At 50.6% G+C, this 6000-nt stretch overlaps 1 long non-coding RNA gene across 1 annotated transcript in view; it reads left to right on the top strand.

Moving 5' to 3' along the window:
• Positions 1–5269: 5269 nt before the first annotated feature.
• Positions 5270–6000, top strand: part of LOC141374536 (uncharacterized) — a 219209-nt gene continuing 218478 nt past the window's right edge. The window contains exon 1 of the long non-coding RNA XR_012381515.1: positions 5270–5309. This is a non-coding gene — a long non-coding RNA (uncharacterized lncRNA). The remainder of the gene's footprint in view (positions 5310–6000) is intronic.

Here is a 6000-nt window from a genome sequence, read left to right as displayed (position 1 = left end):
GCTCCTATCCTATGACTCTGCCATCCTCTAGGGCTTGTTTTCTGCCTCTGGCCAGTGGAAAGACACAGGAAGCCTAAAAAAGGCACATTCGGAGAAATGACATGACAATATTTACGTAGCAGTTTACAGATTAATCTGGGCACCAGTTCTTTATATACATGAACTCATTTCGTTTGCACAGCAGTTGTATGGTGTAGATACTATGAGTATTTCCACTTTACAGATGAGGAAGCTGAGCATGGGAAGGTGAAATGGCTTGCCCAGTAGGTTGAGAGCAGATTGTAGCATTGGGCCCAAGAGGGCCCAGGAGAGGGAGAGGTAAAAGGGTGCAGGGCTGTAGAGAAGGCAGAGGCTGGATCAGGAAGGGCATCAAAGGCCATGCTAAGAAATTGGACTTGGAACTGATGCCAAGGAGAAGCCATAGAAAGGCTGACATGGCCGGATTTGCCACCGGATCTTTCTAGTATGTGGTCAAGAAGGATTTGAGAGTTGACACTGGGGGTGGGAAGCTATGTCAGTCAGGGTGCTGTAAGTCCTAGAGAAGCCAGATGAAACTAGCTAGGCAATAAGAGCCACTTACCTCACATGGTGAGAAGCATGGCGGCAGCACGTGTCCAGGCTTGGTTAATTGTGTAGCTGCACCATGCCATGAGAACCCAGGGTCTTCCCATCTTTCTGCTCTGGGGTCCACGGCCTGTTGGCCATGACCCCTCCCATGCATGATGCCTCCCACACAGACAGGATACCCTCTGGCGGAAGGAGAGGGGCCATGTCTCTTCCTGTGTGTCTCTCTTTATCAGTAAGGAAAACTTTCCCTGAAGCCCTCCAGCAGATTTCCTTACTCTTCTCTGGCCAGGTTTGGGTTCCCTGCCCCTTCCCAAATGAATCACCGACAAGGAGAATGAATTTGCCATGACTGACTTTGATGCATCCACTTACCTTTGCACCATGTGGAAGAGAGATGGGTACTAGGGTAGGTGGCCGGCAGCATCCATAATAGAAGATGACTCTACAGAAAGTGGCCCTTGGGGAAGTCAGCCTAGAAATGTGGCCTGGATGAAGAGGTTCAGAGCGAGGCAGTAGGGAGAAAGATAAGTGGGTGGATTTTAAACTAAGAAGGAGATGGCATGGCCAGAGCATGGTGATTAATTAGGGGAGGAGGGCAGAGAGCAGAAAAGTCAAGGGTGATCAGGTCTTAGTGTGGGCAATAGGGCGGGAAGCCAAGGCAGGCACCTTCTCTCTTCTCTCTTCCTTCACACACTCAACAAATATTGCTTATCGTGTCTGGGAAGAGCCCAGCACTTCCACCTGAGTATTTTTAGAGATGAGTATTTTTAGATGAGGAAATGGAGATTTAACAAAATGAAAGTTGGTCCAAGGTCTTAGGGCTGGTGGGTAAGCGGTGGGCCTAGATTTGAATCTAGATCTTTCTGTCTGATTCCAAAACCCATTTTATTGCCACAAGTCCATCCTGCCTCTGCTAAATGGACATAAATCACAGTCCTTGCTCCATAAAGAACGAGAGGTTATCACACGAGTAAATATACTAAATGGCAGAATGTGATAAGCACCAAAAAGGACTCAGAAGAAATGAATGTTTTTGAACACCTACTGTGCTTCAAGCACAATACTGAGCACGTTACATAAACTCATTTAATTCTTGCGACAACCTGACCCTTCTCCAAGGATAAGGAACCACTCTGGGCAGAAGAATAATAGGGACAGTTACTAATCAGGCCCTGGGTGCATGCTTTGTATGTAAGCCTCACCCATGAAGTATGTGTCCACCTAGTTGGAGAGGCTAAGAATTAGGGGCACACAGCTGAAGTCCATCCTGGATCCCTTCACCCCTGTCATTTATAGGACGAAGGCCAGTCTCCCTTCTCTGCGCACAGTCCTCCAGGACCCGCCCCCAACTCTCTCTTGCGTTGTTGCTCACTAGTCCCTGTTTTGAATCTCTTACTCCAGCAACACTGAAACAATTGTGGTTTTTCAGGCCTGGAACCGGGGTGAAGTGAAGTCCCTAGGGCACAGAATTTAAGGAGGCATTACTCTCAATTGCATCAGTGGGCAATTTCAGGATGCCAAGTGTGGTGTCTCACCCTGTCTCTGCCCTGCCACATGGCTGTCCTTCAACACACTTGGGGTCTTGTTTCTTCTCTCAGGAGTGTCCTCTTTCCCCCTCCCCAACCTCAGTTTGGCTTATGTTCATCCTTCATAGTCAGCTAAGATATCACCTCCTCCAGGAAGCCTTCCCTGACCACCTCTGACACCTCAGGCTAGGACAGGTGGCCCTTCTTGGCACTCCTACTGGGTTGATACATTTCTCATTGTACTTCCACCAAAAAGAACAGTTATCTGTTTCTGTGTCTATTTTCCCCACTAGATTGTGATCCTCTTGAGGGCAGTCTTATTTACTTATGTGTCCCCATCACTTGGCACAGTGCCTGGTATGCAGTAGGTAGTTATTAAATGTTTATTGAACTAACTAACTGTTATGAGCTGAGTTATATGCTCACAAATCCCTATGATGAAGCCCTAACCGCTAGTGCCTCAGAATATGAATATATTTGGAGATAGGGCCTTTGAAAAGGTAATGGAGGTAAAATAAGATCGCTAGGATGGGCCTTCGTCCGATATAACTGGTGTCCTTTCAAGAAGAGGAGATTGGGATACGGATGCACACAGACGGAAGACCATGTGAAGATGCAGGGAGCAGGGGGCCACTTACAAGCCAAGGAGAGAGGCCCAGAGGAAACCAACTTCGATGACACCTTGACTCAGGACTCAGCCCCTGGGCATTCATGCAGTTGTTGTTCAATAAATGCTTCTGATGTTTGTGTTCAGGAGTCGGGATAATTCTCACTTGTTCACTGGGATAGCCTGCCAGCCTCGTTGGATGAAAATTGAGCCAGGCTGTGGGGTGGGGGGGCACCCTGCTGGTCTCAGGGAGCCTGACCCTGAGTCTGCTTGGATTCTCACCTCATACACACCCAAGGTGTCGGGAAGGGGAGCAGCAGTGGCCTCAGACCCCGGACTCAACAGCACCCCCTGGCCTGGCCTCACAGATGGACTGTCATGGTGTGAAACTGTCAGGTTTTGGAACGTCACCGACCACTCATCATTTCTGTATTCAGTAATATTGACCAGGAGCCTGTGATGTGCTGAGCAGTCTCCCAGACCCTGGGGCCACTGTGCTGAAGGAGACAGACCAGGATGCCTCCCCTCCTGAAGCTCACTTTCTAGCGCGTTTGAGACCTTTCCCAGAATCTGCCTTCTGGTACTGTGCACAAGTCATGTTTCTGTGTTTCTTAGTTTGCGAAGCACACTGATGCTCATCATAGCTTTTGATCGTCTGCAGGGCCTTGTGCAGAATGATCACATTTCACAGATTTTCACACTGATATTTCTTCTCATCTCAACATCTCTGACAGCCGGGTGGGTCTTACAGTTGGTGCTATGTCATAGTTTAATTGGCAGTGTTTACTTTCTCTTAGTGGTAAAAAGAAGAATGGTGGGTCTTAGAGTCAGTGGTCTCTTAGACTTAGCAAAATATGGACTTATCTCTGTTTTGCAGATAACGAGGCTGAAGGTCAGAGTTGGTGGCTTTTCAAGGTCACATGGCTATGTTGTCTCTGCAGGCTGGAGGAGTCTTGGACAAGTATGGCCGTGTGGCAAGCCACAGTACCCCTGGCCTGAGCGTCAGCTCTGCTCTCGGGGGATTTGATTTCCCAGCACATCACAGCTCGCTGCTCTCATTTTTATACAGGGAAAGGAAGCTTTGCCCAGTCTTGGGATGAGCTTCAAAGTGAGCCTGTCCCCTCCTGGCTCCACCCAACCAGGGGAGTAGCAGGAGTGTGGCTAAGGCCAGAGTTAAGCAAGTCTGAGATCAAAAGAGCCCCCATCCCTCCAGAGCACCCAGGGGGCTTGACTGAGCTCCCTCTCCGGACTGCTGAGTGATCAGTTGACAAAACACATCTGGGCAAGGATGAGGCCTCTGTGATCACCTGTCATCTCCCCTAAACACCCCTGATGCATTTTCTCTCTTCATTACCCATGAGGTGCCAACCCTTCCATGGTGATCCCCAGTCTGACACACCTGCTTCCCCGTGGCTGGAAGGCAGTCATGCTGTGGGTTGCGGGGGGGAGCGGGGAGAAGCAGGGAATGCATCCTCTGTGGAGACCAGGAGAATGGGAAGAGGAGGGAAAGGAAGAGAATGCTGTGGGAGGGGAGAGTGGCAACTGGCAGTTGATGTTGCCTTGTCTTTATACCACGGCTAATCCCAAAGCCGGGCCCTAGACCCAAAGCCAGGTGTGGGGTGGCCCCAGAGAGTACAATGTAAGCATGGCTCTGCTTCCCCAGCACCGGGTCCTACACACACACACACACACACACACACACACACACACACACACACACACACACACTCATGGCCTGGGGCAATCTCTTTCCTTCCTGCCTAGAAGTCTCTACCTGGTCAGCAGTACAATGAGAAGTTTCCTGCACTCTGCTTGGATTTTCCATAGATGATGTGAGACCCCAAGAGGCCACCTTCTCCATGTGCATTCCTCCACCTCCACCCTGTATATATCCTTTCAGTGCTTCCAGAATTCCTCCAGAAGAATTCCCAGTATCTCCCCTTATGATCTAGCCCCGATTTGTATTCCCATATGTGATTAGCACTACTCTTGGTTCTAAATATTCGATTCCGGTAGAACACATTTTTTGTTGACTGGACCAGAAACATGCCATGAAAACCCCACCTCTGTACCTTTTCTCACTCCAATGATGCTCTTCCCTCTCTTTTTCTCCTTTAGCGCTCAGCTGAAGTCCCACCTACTCTGGGAAGACCCTGCCTGGACCCAGCCTCTAGCAGGTCCTGCCCACAGCCGGCCTGCTGATCGTTCATATAAAGGGGAGCCATGTCCTGTGCCTGGAGCCAGAGTGAGTCAGTGAGTGAGGAGGGCTGCTCCAAAAGGCCCCGGGTGAGGGGCCCTGCCTCGTCTTTGCTGGCCCCACCTCAGTGCCAGTTCTGATGACTTTGGTTATGTGCCTGAATTGTTCTGGCCGTGGGCTTGTGTGCCCCATCCTGTATGCCCACCAGTCTTCGGTCCAGGATTCCACTGAATCCCAGTCCTTAAACGTGAGCCTTCCAAGGACCACACCCTCTACCTCTTCTTGGCACTCACCCCGGACGAGACTGGAGACAGCGGTGTCCCATGGTACCTGCTTATTCACCAGATGGCGTCTCAGGAGCCGTTGTCCTCTGCAGCCTGTTTCCGCAGCACCTAGCCCACCTGAGAGGCAGGTAGGTGCTGGCTCCCGGTCCCTTCCTGCCTCCCCATCCTGTTCTCGGGGACTCATGCTCCTCCACCACATCCTGACAGCCCAGGAAGCCTCCTGACTCCTGCGGTCCATAGTCCATGCCATTCTCTCGCTTCTTAAGTGATGAGTACAGGAGGCAAAGTTACGTTGGACATATATGTCCTGATCCCTTGACTCGCACACATCACTTGGGATCAGAGAGCCTCCTGTCAGTTCCCTGCCTCCTGCACAGCGGGTACAAATAACCTTGTCTGCAAAGCAAGCAAATGCTGACATCCCGGGAGGTCCCGATGTGATGATTCAGGCCGCTCTCTACCTTCAGTTCCTGCCTTGCCTTTCCTTTTCTGGGGGTCCTTTACTCCAGTCACTCACAGTGACATGTTGGCAGGTTGGATGTAGAATTCCGTGGGGCAGGGACGGTGCTTGGGTCAAGTGGGAATCCCATGGTCTGGCACAGAACCTGTCATATAGTAGGTAGTAACCAGGAAGCAGCTGACCAGCGTTGTGAACCTGAGCTCAGTAACCACGTCTCGAGGCCCTCATGCATGCAAAGCATGTGCCCAAGTAGCTTAGCTTCCAGGAAGAAAACAGAACCGAACAGGGTAACTGACCTTCAGGAAGCCAGGCTGGGCAAAGGAACGGATCATTTCCCATGAACTGCAAACGAGTGCCAC

Source organism: Callorhinus ursinus, unplaced genomic scaffold (genome assembly GCF_003265705.2).
Source record: "Callorhinus ursinus isolate GAN/ISIS: 27379988/994484 unplaced genomic scaffold, GSC_fseal_2.0 scaffold19, whole genome shotgun sequence".
Classification (NCBI taxonomy): domain Eukaryota; kingdom Metazoa; phylum Chordata; class Mammalia; order Carnivora; family Otariidae; genus Callorhinus; species Callorhinus ursinus.
This window is presented reverse-complemented; position numbering and strand designations above follow the sequence as displayed.